The sequence below is a fragment of the Megachile rotundata genome, chromosome 7, assembly GCF_050947335.1.
Source record: "Megachile rotundata isolate GNS110a chromosome 7, iyMegRotu1, whole genome shotgun sequence".
Classification (NCBI taxonomy): Eukaryota; Metazoa; Arthropoda; class Insecta; order Hymenoptera; family Megachilidae; genus Megachile; species Megachile rotundata.
The window spans coordinates 3,110,675-3,126,246 of record NC_134989.1 but is presented as its reverse complement, the minus strand read 5'-3'; the positions used below and the strand labels follow the sequence as shown (position 1 = coordinate 3,126,246).

Genomic DNA, 15,572 nt, shown 5'->3' with positions numbered 1-15,572 from the left:
TTCTTTTTCTCATTCTTCTTATCGTCTGTGACGTTTCCTTCATTTTGTCGGTTCTTTCCAGCCTTGCTATCATGATTGCCTCGTTTCTTCATTGCTGTTATGTCGATTTCATCTAAAAAACATTATACTATTATTAGTTAAGTAAATAATCCCAATTGAGAGATTAAACAAATTTATTCTTCATTTTTTGTGTATAAATCAACGATTTTAGCAATGTCTGATATGAATTCTTGTACTTATACATTTTCAAAAATGAATATTTCACGATAACTGATAATTTGATTTCAAAATTACTCTTTTTTCTATTGGTAACTATATTTAAAAAATATTTAATCGATTCATTTGTAAATATTTTCTTCAGGTAACAAGCCTCCAAAAATAATAAAATGGTTTTATTTTATTACAAAATATTAAAAATTTGTCATAATCGATACTTTTGTTAGATATTTCTATTATTTTGACAGTTTTGCAGCTTTTCCTCTGAATCGAAATTACTTAATTTTGTTGTTTTTCTTGTAGTAATGAGTATGTTATTAATTTTTAATTAAATCATCAAGTTACTCGTTTAAATTAAATGAATAAAATATTCATTGGATTGCGTATCACACGAAACTTTTAAAACGGATTGTTTAAATTGTTGAAATTTCTTCAATAATATTGTTATATTAGTTGACTAATATAACTGTGATATATGTCAACTAATATAACAAAATTGATGGAATGATTTTTCTTCCCTTTTATAAATGTGGGAAGATACTCACAGTTAAAATATAACAGTTAAAATATAACACTCACACTTAAAATGAAGTTAAAATATATTCACCGTTTAGTTCTCCACAAGACATGATTTATCACATGAATTTATGTCCATGATTTGCGATATTCTTTTTGAATCGAGGATTCCGTATTAGTCGCCACAAAGATAAATTTCTACATTTCACTTTTTATTATACAGTACTATACTCCAACTCATAATAAAACTACTTTATCTCCTTAATATTGCAGCGCAATATTTAAAAAATTCGTATTTCAGTTGATTGATTGCTGTGTGATATATGTAACAGTATATGTATTTATATCAGTTTAGTAAACTGAATGCATGTAAACAAAATCTACTGGGTGTATATATAGAGTGTGTTAATAAAATAACAATAATAATCTTACAATTATACAAATTTTGTAGTTATATGTTTTAATAAATAAAGCGAACAAATATTATATTGGCAATTTTAAAGTTATTAACGTTTAAAATGAATATTATCAACATCAAAGTTATCTGATATTTTTTGTTATCATTTTTATGTTTAATATTAATATTGTATGTATTTTATTGTATCATTCTTCATACGTTTTTCATATACATACATTTGATGTATTAACATGTGTATACACTTTTCATAATAGTCAAGATTGTTGAAACAAAAATTATTAAAATGAATACAGTTTGTTCTATCTTCAAAACGAAACAATAACTACAAACTGCGATGAAGTGTTTTTAAACTACATATCCATATCATGATAAAAAAGTGTAATGATAAGAAATACAAAATTGAACACTGCAATAGAGTAGTAGACACCGGGTGTTTATGTAATTGCATTCATTTATATAAAATAGGCAAAACTGTGATATATAGACAGAAATTCGTCTCGTGATCTAATCATAAAAGTGTATTGTTTATTTTGCATTTTTTACATATTTACATGTAATCACATATGAAATAATATATTACATATGCTGTTTGCCGTGCATATTTAAACTATCTGTTTCACAAAATTAATTTCGTGTAGTAAACTTCTATCATAAATATGTAACGTCCATAATAGGAATATGTAATCACTTCCAATTATAAACCATATTAAACCATGTTTTGTGATATCGAGTTGCTAATTAAGCGTTAAATGTGACAATTTCTGTTCAGAATTTAATTAGTTCAGTTTGATTGTCGTAGTTAACACGATCGATGTATAAAAGTGAATACGTAAGTATTTAAGCGTTTTCTCGTTTTATTAATAACTTTAATATTAATGCCCTGAAAAATAAGTAAGCACAAACTGTTTGAAATTTAGACAAAATGCTTATATTGCGAATTGCAGTATATTATAATAATTATAGAAAGTATTATACATATTTGACTTATACATGAAATTATATATGCTTGTGATTTATGCTTGTATATTTTATATACATAATATAAATGTCATACATTTGTCTCATATTTATGACATAAATATTTAAAGTTTAATAATAAATGATTATAACGGATTGTAAATGTAAAAGATTATATATTGGCTGTAATATGATAAATATTTTGATATATAATCATTCGATAATAATTAGCACTTTGCATCATCCACATATGGACGATTAATATTGACCCATATATGGGCGAACATTAAATTTTCATACGAATCTGTCACCTATATCAGTGGCACCAAATATTTCCAGAAATGAATACGATTTAAATTTTTAAAAGCACGGGGATCGAATGTAAATCTTTGAAAGGTCAGATCCGACCTATTTTATTAAATATTTGTTCACTCACCTAACTGAAAATACTTATAATAGCTGCTTGTAGCTACGAATAAAAAATATATAATAAAATATTGGGAAACTATTTGACAAACTTTGTTAAAAACAAAATTGCTACCTAATAAAGTTCGACAGTTTCAGTGTGCAGTATCGAACAGAATTCTCGTGATTTAAATTGAAAATGTAGGAAGAAATTACTACTACATGATCAGTTACGACCGTGTTAATTATTGCTTTCAATCTACTAGTCCCTAATGAAATTTCTTCGATTATCCCGAAATTGGTGTATTGCGATGACGCGTTAAACGGGATGACAGTTTCCAAGTAATCGATCCAGGCGAAATGAACGGGATTCAAGTACACCCACGCTCCCTCTTGTCTTCGAAATGTCAGCCGGTCCACGTGCATTAGTTCGCATGTACCAATGACAGTGGTATATTTCAGACATTCCAGCACGTATAAAAGATACGAGTGCTCGAGTGAGTGCGATGACCGTGATCTGACGTGCATACATTCGTACATGATTCACTTGCGCGTGCACAATGCCGCCTGGAAAATGCACCTCTCCAAGACGGAGTTTTAGGACGACCAGCAAAAAGTGTGGAGAGTATTTGCTTCTGCAATCGTACATACTTCTTACAGATACAAAGATTTGTTATCTAGATTGCAGCAGGCATTATGTTCTTGCTAACAGACAGTATATTTGCGAAACATTTGACAAAAGTTTGTTAACTTTTGTATGGCGGTAATATATACCTTATATTAAAGAGTATATGTACCATAAAATTAAACTGTTTCTCTTTTTAGAGTTCTAAATTTTCAAACTTCCAAGCTTAAAAGTTTTAAAGTTTTTCACAGCTTAATCTTTAAATTTTTTAATTAAAAAATTTCTACATCGCTAAATTTTTATAAGTAGTTTGAAATAGTTCTAAATTTCGAAATTTACAATGTTCGCAAATTTTCAATCGTTTACACTTTCCAACTTTCTTTTCAATTTTCCACACTTCCAAACTGTCAGATTATTAATTATTTAAATATAATAATTTTTGAAAATTATTATTTTAACATTTCTAATCTGCCTATTTCAGAAGGTAAATACTTAAATTTTCAAATTTCTAAATTTTCAACTTCCGATTGTTAAAAATGTCAAATTAAAACCATCTGACTTATCGAGATTTAATTTTCTCTTATCAGTAAATACATATAAACTGACAAAGCAAGTTTTCAGAAACTGTAAAAATCTACAGGAAATAAATTGTAACGACAAAACATTCGTTTCTTATAAAATAAATATTTATACTAAAATTTTGTAAATGGGTATTCGCATTTACTTTAATGAATGAAACTCTTGCTGATTTATTTTTGTTGTTTGCCAATCGTAGAATTTTGCATTTATCGCGAAGAGACACATTTGAAGAACAATCTGAACGCTTTTCTCACAATGATTACGTCTTTCGCTAACATAATCGGCAATGGCATTATTTGAACAAACTATTTGTTTGGAACGTATAGCCATAACCTTTGCCTTCAATGCGAAAAGCTTCGATCATGGCTACTTTTCTCTCCGAAAGTTCTTTTCCACGGGGCATTTCACGTTCTAACCCTTATAAACGAATCTTATGAACGTAAAATGAAACAGATGAAAGTAACATGCTAAATTTGTTTACTCATAAACCTCGATTGGCGCTATGCAAAGAGAATCGAATGTAGATTGAAACAATTGAAGGTAACGTAATTAATTGGTTTACTCATGAAGCTCGATTAGCGCCAGTATAAAGAGAATAATATAAGGTTGAAATACATATTTATAAAACGACTGCAAATCAGATTTTATGTAACGTAGTTTAATATTAACATTAATACATCAATTTTTCTTTACACATATTGTCCTTTACTTATTTTATTACAATTCTGGACTGCAATTTGTTATCTACTAAAAGCTTAGATTTTTGGGAATATGAGCGGTCGTTATGCAGTGGACCGCACATATTCATTTACTTACTACATTCAGTAGGTGAAAGTAAAGTAGTATGTGAATGAAAAATGAAAATAAAAAAAAAAAAGAAAAAAAAAGATTGGCTAAGATTCGTAATATATGTATATTACATATAATGAAGAATTAAACAAAATATGCTATAGCTGGAAACTCGAATACAAAATTCTTCTTCCATTTAAGAAGTACAGAAATTATTATTTTTACTCCTAATACCAAGTATAATATTCAATAGAGGCTTTTAAATGTGTAGGTATTAATTTTATTAACTTTTTCGTAAAATCTGGTATTACTTCTTTTCATTAATCTACATATCGTTGTTTTAGTTCAACATGATTTCTCGGCGGTGAGTTGCGAATATTTTTTTTTATTTCCGCCAAAAAATGTTCAATGGGATTTGTATTTGATGACTGGTGTGATGTTTCTAAATAATGTGGAATATTATACTAATAATGTGGAATATCTATTCTTTAACAATCGCGGCTTTGTCCTTTGGTTCATTGTTCTGTTGGAAAATATAAGAGCAAGCGGACAATGATCAGAATTGGTTTAGGACTACCATAAATTAAGGAGTTCCTCAGAGTGTTTCGGGACCAGATTTGAAGGAGACTCACAAGTTGATAGTTTCCAGGCCCGCAGTACCGGCGAGATTGTTTTTCCCGAAAATGCGAAGTGGGGATGCGTTCCCTATAAAATTTTGGGAAAAGTACGAAGACAATGCATCATGTGGACGACTATTTTAGAAAACGTGAAAAGAGAAATCGGACGATAATAATTTTTGTTAAACTGTCCTGTGTGAAATATAGCCATCCTTACAAAAATGAAGTTATCTTTAATCCCAAAATTGGGAATTTCATACAACATCATTTTATTTTGTGAGAATAGAGCTTTATTGTTATTTTTTTTTTTTTTCAAACTTCACTCACGTATTCTATACGTATACTAAATGCGGTATGAGTACTTATGCGGCCAACTGTATTTACGTAACACACTACACTGCTGGCCAAAATTAACGCACCACTTTCTTTAGCCGTTTCTTTCTTTACGTTCAGTTGGAGGTAGGATTTTGAAATTTTGAGGATAGTTGGGCCCATGGGTTATCTCAATGCTCCAGGAGTGCCATTTCTTCCTGCCACCCCCTTGCGGTATCGGCGACCCTTTGAATGCTAGGGGGTTGAAAAACCGAAAAAAAAGGCTCTAAATTCGACAGAAAAAAAGAAAAAATCCGAAATTTTTTTACAGAATGAGGTTTTTTAGGTTGCGTCCTTTCCGAAAATGCCCGGCTCAACCGCCTGCGACACCCCCAACCCCCTCCCTAATTTTCCGCCCCTCCCAAAGGGGCGGTTTTTTCGATTTTGCTCAAACTTTTACTGAAGCTTCCTCTCGACCCCAGTTATACCTGGTAAAAGTTTGGTCGCGTTTGTACCAACCCCTTGGTCGCTACACGCTGTCAAAAAACCACCCCTTGTTGTTTTTCCATTTTTTTCACAGTTAAAAGTCAATTTTGGACCTGCAGTTCACGGAAAAACTTGTTTCCGTGCCAACGGTATCGTTCCTGTTGATGGTTTGGGCCTGGTGTGAAACCAACCCCCGCTGAGGGGGTTCCTACTTCCAACCCTCTCAGTCCACCCCCGGGGGTTGGCGGGTAAATTGGGTGCATGCGATCGATTGAGGGATCATTGGAGCACTTCTGTACAAATTTTCCAGTCGATTACTCGAACCGTTCTCGCGCGATATGCAAAAAAGTGGAAATTTTGAGATTTTCAACCCCAAGTTCACCTAGCAGCCACGACTTATTGGAGGCAGTTGGTGACCCGCGGATTGGGCTCTCACGAAGTTTGAACCCTCCTCTCTTCGATCTCAAAAGGTGCAATCGCTCACATGATCCACACAGCCTCCAGCGATGCCGCGAAGGTACCCTGTCACCGTCGTGTCGGCCGAGGCGAGCGCCGGCGGCGCGCCCAGGTGGAAAGCAAATCCTCGGGCACGTCTCCGAGTGGCGGGAATGTCAACCGGAAACGCTCGGAACGATAAAATTAACAGCCGCTCAAAAAAACTCAACGAAAAATCACAGCATTCCACACGCCAACACATAACAGATAATTTTTCAAACTCATTTGGTTCGCATTTCCAGCAGTTTTGTTGGTTTCTTTTTGGACAGGGTATCATCGCGGCGTCGCTGGAGGCTGTGCGGATCATATGAGCGATTGCACCTTCTGAGATCGAAGAGAAGAGGGTTCAAACTTCGTGAGAGGCCAATCCGCGAGATGCCAACTGCCTCCAATAAGTCGTGGCTGCTAGGTGAACTTGGGGTTGAAAATCTCAAAATTTCCACTTTTTTGCATATCGCGCGAGAACGGTTCGAGTAATCGACTGGAAAATTTGTACAGAAATGCTCCAATGATCCCTCAATCGATCGCATGCACCCAATTTACCCGCCAACCCCCGGGGGTGGACTGAGAGGGTTGGAAGTAGGAACCCCCTCAGCGGGGGTTGGTTTCACACCAGGCCCAAACCATCAACAGGAACGATACCGTTGGCACGGAAACAAGTTTTTCCGTGAACTGCAGGTCCAAAATTGACTTTTAACTGTGAAAAAAATGGAAAAACAACAAGGGGTGGTTTTTTGACAGCGTGTAGCGACCAAGGGGTTGGTACAAACACGACCAAACTTTTACCAGGTATAACTGGGGTCGAGAGGAAGCTTCAGTAAAAGTTTGAGCAAAATCGAAAAAACCGCCCCTTTGGGAGGGGCGGAAAATTAGGGAGGGGGTTGGGGGTGTCGCAGGCGGTTGAGCCGGGCATTTTCGGAAAGGACGCAACCTAAAAAACCTCATTCTGTAAAAAAATTTCGGATTTTTTCTTTTTTTCTGTCGAATTTAGAGCCTTTTTTTTCGGTTTTTCAACCCCCTAGCATTCAAAGGGTCGCCGATACCGCAAGGGGGTGGCAGGAAGAAATGGCACTCCTGGAGCATTGAGATAACCCATGGGCCCAACTATCCTCAAAATTTCAAAATCCTACCTCCAACTGAACGTAAAGAAAGAAACGGCTAAAGAAAGTGGTGCGTTAATTTTGGCCAGCAGTATAGTATTTTTAAGGAATTTCGTTCGGTATCTTTTACAATTTGCATCTGAGAAATTATCATTTGTGCGAATTATCATAAAGCCATTGTAGTAAGTAATTTAGTTTACACTATTTTAATCATACTACAGATTTAGGTGATAGTACATTTTATGGACGAAGTCTGTGGAAATTGTGGCGAGACAAAAAGCGAAACGTTATCGATGAAAGCCAGTCAAGCCACGGACGACAGTTTCCATGCACGTTCGCACTTCTCTAAAATTTGAGACCACTTAGCCAAACGTCGAGTTTCCTAAGTTTGCTTTTCCATTATTCTCCCTTTAAATGGCGTATAATCGGGTCACCGTCGAGCACGAGCTCTTCGTTTACAAAAATAATTCCCAAGAGGAGCGTATCGAGAAGATGAATTCTACAAACTTGATTGGTTCTATGCACTTTGAAAACGAAAGGAAAATTAAAGCGAAATTGAGTTTCGAAATTTCACGGCAGTCGCGAAATAATTATTTGGTTACTCCAAGACAATAGGCACTGACAGCGGCGCGTGTTTTGCTGAACTATTTTTTTTATAAAAAGAAAGCAAAGGTGATTTTGTAACTTCGCTTGATGCTTTCTTCTGCAGAAATGTCTACTCTGTCATGTGCGATGGTTAGATTTTCGCCTAGACCCATAGTTTTTTAAATAAATTGAAAAATATCAGGAAAAATTGGTGCGTTTTTGGTGTCTTTCTTACTTTAATCATCATTTAAACATATTTAAATATTTACAATGTAATAAAAATTTATATAGTTTTATTTAGGAAAATTCACAGATTCTTCTCGTGTAAAAAGCCACTGAATAGCTGCTACGGTAAAAGCACAAAAAGTTTCCAAAGTTGAAAATTTGCAATTTTTTTTAAAATTAATTTTCTCAAAAACTGTACGCCCTAGAAAAAAACGGATTTCAGATTCGTATTCAGCTCGCAAAACTCTATAAGAATTTCATAGTAGCCGTTACGAAATCAGTTGGATGTTGTACAGTGTAATAGAAGCTCAGAAATACTTCAGTTAACCAAGTACTATTTTACTCCTTTTAAATGGAACATAGATACAACGGAGCTTTAGTATATCAACAGTGCTTTAAGTACGTATTTTAATTGCTCAGTATTAAATAAAAGTTAATTTTCATCCCCATTCAATCACCTGAACAGTCATATCATATTAACATATTACTCGATTTACAGAAGTGGAAAAATGTAAAGTACTTAGCTTTTGACTTTGGTAGGGTAGTCATTATTTGGTTCCAAAGAGATTACTGAATGTAAACACGCAACTAGAATGTAAGAAAAATACACTTTATTTAATTACATGTTCAAAATGTATGCCGCCTTCCATCACATAATATTCCAGTCTTTTACTTTACATTTTTCCACTTCTGTAAATCGAGTAATATGTTAATAAAAATATAATGTAATATATGTTTTGAATTCGTCCCGATGTCCTCTAAAGCTATGAATAAAAAAAAATGTATGTTCCTATTTAAAAAAAACCCAAGGTGACCTTGACTTTGCCAAGAGAACAAACTGTTTTCAAAATTTGCTTTACTAATATCTACTATGCACTTCATACTCTGCAAATTTTATTCTAAACTTTTTTTCGTAAGGTGGCTGCAAGTGGGAGAAAAATCGTGAGTAGCGTTACAGGTAACACCCTGTATAGTATATGGATGTGGATATTGAAATCTTACCTACAAAACAAGACCTTTTGCAAAGGTCAGCAACGACATATGTATTTGAAAAACATCCGAAACCGACCTACCTGAACCTGGCACCCGACTTTCAAAAATTTTATTTCTTTCAATTGTATCGTATTTAGCTTCGTTTGTACCCGTTTGTACCACCTTTCATTTCGTTTGTACTCTAAGGAGTAAAAAGTTACTAGGGGGTGAAAAATACCCCAGCACCCCACTTTAACACTTTTTATTTCTTTCAAAGCCATCATAAAAAGGGTCCGGAACTGCTGTTGCCGTACGCGTTAATAGGGTACGCGTATGCACAAAAATGTAAATAACTCAGAAGACCACAAATTACCGCAAGATATCATTGCAGATCCTTGTTCGGGAAGCTTCCAGCTTTCATTTAAGCCTATTTAGTGGGTGAATCGAGGTGAAGATCACAACTTTTATCTTCCATAAACATTGAATATGTCTATGGTTTATATCTCTTTCCATATCAGTGTTAAAAATAAACATTTTGTTGTGCAACTTACATAGTTATAATACTAAAGCATCATATAAAAAGCTAATAATACTGGATGAACATAATATTTAAAAATTATGAACAACATTATGTTAAACTTTGCCCGGAAAAATTTACTTTAAAAAATGTTCAACTTTGGAGATTCGTATCTTCGAAATGGTAATAATAAAATCATTCCTTAACAGATTACTTATAAACTAGTTCCCGTAGACAGATTTCAAGAATCGTGATTTTCATTTTTTGACTTTTGTCCACGTTTTCGTCGTTTTGCGCCACTGTGCGTTGTTACTCGTAGGAATGTTATAGCTGTTCCAATTTCAGAGCGTCTTTTATAATAACTTGGGTTTTACCAATTTTCAGAAGCAGTATCTTGCGTCGGCAAAATAATAAATGGTAATAACGAAATTAATTTAATTAATTAAACAGTTATTTAAAAAAATTACAATATCGCTCAATTTCAAGTACAGTCACGATACATCACCAATATAATGTATAAATGTTAGTAGATTATATAACAAATTCAATAGGTTGCTCCGGAATTAAGCGTTGCTTCTGCGATTGTGCAAATGGCAGTTGGTTTCGTTCTCATATAGCTGTAATAATTTATTATTTGTCGAATGCCCGCTATACTGTGAAAATTTTCAGGTCTGGAGAAATACTCAGCAAAATTTTGAGAACAGAACAGCGAAATTATTAGAGTGAAAAGTCGTTCACTTCATTCATCACATGAATGCAAAAATATTTGATAATGAAGATGCAACATACACAATTTGTCCAGACCCTGGTGCAATAAAGTCTCTAAATATTTTTCCTGCAACATCATCTCGTAATTAATTATTTGATTATGAAGTGTGACATTTCAATACAAGGCAACGTACAATTTCAAAGCGCTATCATCTCTACGTCATTAGTTTTTAAGGTTATATGTGACATTGGTTCATTAGCGTTCGTCGAAAAAATCAATATGGAGCAAAAGACTGGTATTAAATTTTGCTTTACGTTGGGAAAAACAGCAAGCGAAGTGTACGGATTGATGAAACGAGTGTACGGTAGTGATTAAATGAATCGTTCCAACATTTTTAGATGGTATACTCGATTCTATGATGGTGGCGGTGAGAGACGAAACCAAAGAACGAGTGTATGTAAAAGAGCCAAATCGAGACATTTCTGAATGTTTTTTTCGGTTCACAAGGAATTATTTACAAGGAAATCATACCTGAAGATCAAATGGTAAACGCTGAATATTATGTCAGTGTTCTAAATCGGTCATGAAACAGGATTCTTCGAGTTCGGCATTAATACTGAGGGCAAGGGTCTTGATCCCTTCTGCACGATAATGCACAAGCACACAAATCCCAGATTACACGCGATTGTTTTGCTGGAAAAGATATCACAATGTTCATACACCTATATGCGCCTGATTTGATTCCTTGCAATTTTTGGCCATTCCCAAAATTAAAACTGCCAATGAAAACCGTTACAACATTATGTAGGATTTACAAAGAGTCTCATCTGCGTTTTTACAGCTGATTTCGAAAAATAATATAATGACTGTTTCCAAAATTTTTAAATCACTTTTCGCTTTTATTATATTAAGGAGCATAATTTAAATAAAAAAATATAAAAGCCTCAAATAATTGTTTATTCGGTACTAGTGCACCAGACCTGGGACAGACTGTACAAATAGTGTTTAAGTCCAAATATAGGGAATTCGAAAATCTGCAGAGAAAAGTCAAAACTTACACACATTTCATGGTTCATAACCAAATATAAGTCATATTTAAATATTAACTTATTTAATACATGTCAAGCTTTTGAATTTGCATATATATACTGACCATTTGATGAAGTAAAAATATGATATCAGCATGTGCTACTCCTCTGTGAATAAAAAGTTAGGAAATATCGATTTGCAATTTTTTTATATTATAATACACTTTTATAAAGAATTTGAATAATTGTATATTAATAATTTTAATAAGTTATTAAGCTATAAGAATATGAATATGGTTACGTGAAAAATTAAGATATCGGTTATTGATTTTTGCAACTGTACTGTCCAACTTCAAAAAACCTAAAAAAATTACTGATCAATAATCATGAAAAGGCACTTCTACTGTAAAAATACGAACGTGGTTACTTCATAATTTCTGTACAAAAAAATAATTTTTACGCATTTGGAATTTTTAAAAAATTCATTTTGCAGAAAAATTAAACATAATATCTCTGACTTTTTCAAAATTTTCCGTAATGTACAACAAAAGCTATATAGCTTAAACTGTATATTGCATTTCATCCTGTAATTACCCTTCAAGTAGGGGTAGCTGCTTCATACTTAGCAAAAACGATTTCCTTTGAACGGTGTGTTAACTGATACAGTTATTGATTAACTTGGGTAATTTGGGTAACAGTAAATTTCACCCTCTCATCTGGCTTATCCCTTGGAACATTAGAAATTAATAAATTCCGAAATCTAAAAATTGCAATTTTTGAAATTAAGAAATTTTTTAAGTTTATCATCATATTACTTAAGAATGTAATTGTTTCTATTTAAATAATTGAAATTCTTTCGTCTCCTTTAATATAATATCTTTTTGTAATGTCTTTTAAAAACTAAAATATTATTTAATTTGAAAAATAGTATTTAGCGGTTTTAGTATTTAAACTCGAATTTTACATCGTTCAGTGACTTAGCATTTCTATCAGAACAGATTTTCGTAATGATATATATATATACTACAAAAACTGGTGTGAAGTGTCGATATGACAGTAATTAGGACAGAATGGAATACCTAACCTTTTGTCCTAGTCTTGTTTCTTCCCCGAAACTTGGACTTTTCTATCGGATCTCTAATTACCGAAGTTTAGTATTCCATTATTTCCTTTGAAATTCTCGTAATTTATGGCAAAAGTTAGACCGCCAGTGGCAAAGATAGCTGTTAACTAAGAGACAATTATAGATATCTCCGTCAGTGTAACACAGTTTATTCCCTCTTTCTTTCTTATATACCGGGTGTCCTTTGCAGACGTAATCAACTAACAATAAGTGCTTCATTCACTGTTGTATGAAAACACATTACATATTTCCGAGGACTGATATAACGATGGTAATAATTTGATGATTTTTGTTTAGCAACTTCAGATTTTTACTAGATTTTTAATAAGGAGACTGAGATTATTTAAGTTTATTTAAATAGAATCGTATATTTTTTTTATGTAGCTTTATTTTCAGAAGCATTTTGCATAAAGAAGCATTCAGGCACAATGTTAAAAATATCGAAGTTCATAATATATTTTAAATTCAAAATTGAGATATTTCATACGAAATTTGGACAATTGCTCTAAGTGTTGATTTTTAAACATTTTTTTCCTATAAGCTATTTTTTAATGCAAAATTATATAAAAGATATATGGTTCCGTACGAAGAACTACTAGTCACTTTAAAATCTCGTAAAAAGAAGTACAGTAAATATTGAATATGTGCACAAATGATCTGTACGATATGTGCACCAAAGTTATCCCCACCACTGGGGAGAAGACCCCTTCAGATGCCATGAAGCTCGATCGCCGAGAAATGTACAGTATTCACTCCGTAAATGTTACTTTTGCCGGTCTCGATTGTAACATTTACGATAGAGGTCCTACATTCTTTGTAGTGTGCCGAACGTAGAAAGAGACAGCGATACAAAAGACAAGGAAGGATAGAGTTTCGAGCGTTCGGCAAACATGAAAGACTCGTGCGTGTTCTGTTTTTTAAATTTAAAAATTAAAATTCTTTATTTTTGGTTTTTCGTCAATGGAACTTTTACCATCATATTTGTCTCGTTTTTCTGATTAAAATGGTACCAAACACGATATGATTACGATCGTAATTACTTATGTAACAAGCCATAAAAGTTTGGGATGTAACATTTACGGAGATGTGCGAATTCCTCCTAAAGGCTTGCTATACAAGTAATTATGATTTTAATTACACCGTGTTTGGTACCATTTTAATCAGAAAAACGAGACGAATACGATAATCAAAGCTTCATTGATGAAACTCCAAAAATAAAGAATTTTGATTTTTGAATTTAAAAGACAGAAGACGCACGAGTCGTTCATGTTTGCCGAACGCGTCAACCTTCCGCTTCTCTTTCTTTTCCATTCGCCGTCCTCTTTTATGTTAAAAACTTTAATCACTCGTTACACACGCAATTGTTAACGTAATTATATCAAGTTTGATGTTATTTTAATCAGGAAATCTAGACAAATACAACAGTAAAAGTTTCATGAAAAAATAGTAAGAAATAAGAAAGTTACAATCTTTTCCTTTGCTTGCATTAGGATGTGTCTCAACGATATTCGTTGTCGTTTCGGCGGCCGATAGTGTTTCATTCTTGACTGATTTCGAGGGGGATCCCCCCAGTAGTGGGGATACAATTTTAACATTTACGGTAGAGATCTTTTTAACATTTACGGAGAGAATACTGTAACATGATCCGGGGTCGGGTATATCCGTGAAGCAATACATACACAAATATAAAACTTTTTTATTTTTGATTTTCCCGAGATCCAACTTTTACCAATAGATTCTTGACATTTTTCTGATTAAAAGAAGACCAAACACGACATAATTTGGACTATATTTACTGGTTTAATTGACGATAAAAGTTTCTCACGTCGAAGAGGATAGCGAGTCAAAAAGAAAGAGACGCTACGATCGTAGCAGTCGGCAAAGATCAAAAGTCTGTTAGATTATTTGCAATACATACTTGAGTATTGCTAATTTTTTTATTTTTCATCCATTTCTTTATATAACTTTCTCCATCATATTCGCGACATTTTCCTGCTTAAAATGAGACCAAACACGACGTAATTTGAGTTATATTTACTTGCAATATCTTAGAGTAAAGTCATTGATGTACGCGTAACATTTGAAATTACAAGTAAATATGTCCCGAAGTATACCGTGTTTGGTCTCATTTTAATGAGAAAAATGTTACAAATATGATGGAAAAAATTTAAAAAAAAAAAATCAAAAATAAAAGTTTTATTTTTGCATTAGGAGTGTCCTTCTGATAGGTCACTGTTTGTTTACGTTCAGTCTCCTTCGCTCGAAATGTAGGAACTGTACGATATCTGCACCAGTTCGGTTTCGAGAATGGTGCACATATCGAACATGTGTAACTGATTACCGACTGTCGAATTTGATAGATATGGTAATAGATACGTAATGTACTGTCGATAATTGTCAACTACTGTCGATAATTGGGTATTCTAATCGGTGAATAGAAGATTGTCGTGATGATAGTGGTAGAAAAAAAAAAGGTTTCCCCAGGGACGTTACACATGTACTATACATAGTCTAAATTATTTAATGTTTAGTCTTATTTTAATCAGAAAAGTATGAAGAATCTATTAGTAAAAGTTGGATAACGAAAAAATGGAAAATAAAGAAGTTTTACTCTTGCATTAGTATTATCCCTCACTATGTTTCCGTTTGTTTACATTCGGTATCCTTCGCTCGCTGTTCTTTTCTACGTTCGGCAAAACATCAATCAATGTAGGAACTGTACGATATCTGCACCAGTTTAGACCCGAGAATGGTGCACATATCGAATATTTATTGTAGTCGGATGTGTTTTTTGAAATAATGTAACTTTAGTAATCCACTCTGCATATGTCACGAAATTTAGCTGTTTTTCATTATAAATTGCAAATTCTTCGTTTTTATTTTTTTATTGAAGTCATT

The 15,572-nt window shown here is 33.2% G+C and overlaps 1 protein-coding gene across 5 annotated transcripts in view; it reads left to right on the top strand.

Annotated features, from left to right (window-relative positions):
• Positions 1–15,572, top strand: part of LOC100878472 (uncharacterized) — a 422,291-nt gene that overhangs the window by 45,109 nt on the left and 361,610 nt on the right. The window lies entirely within an intron of this gene.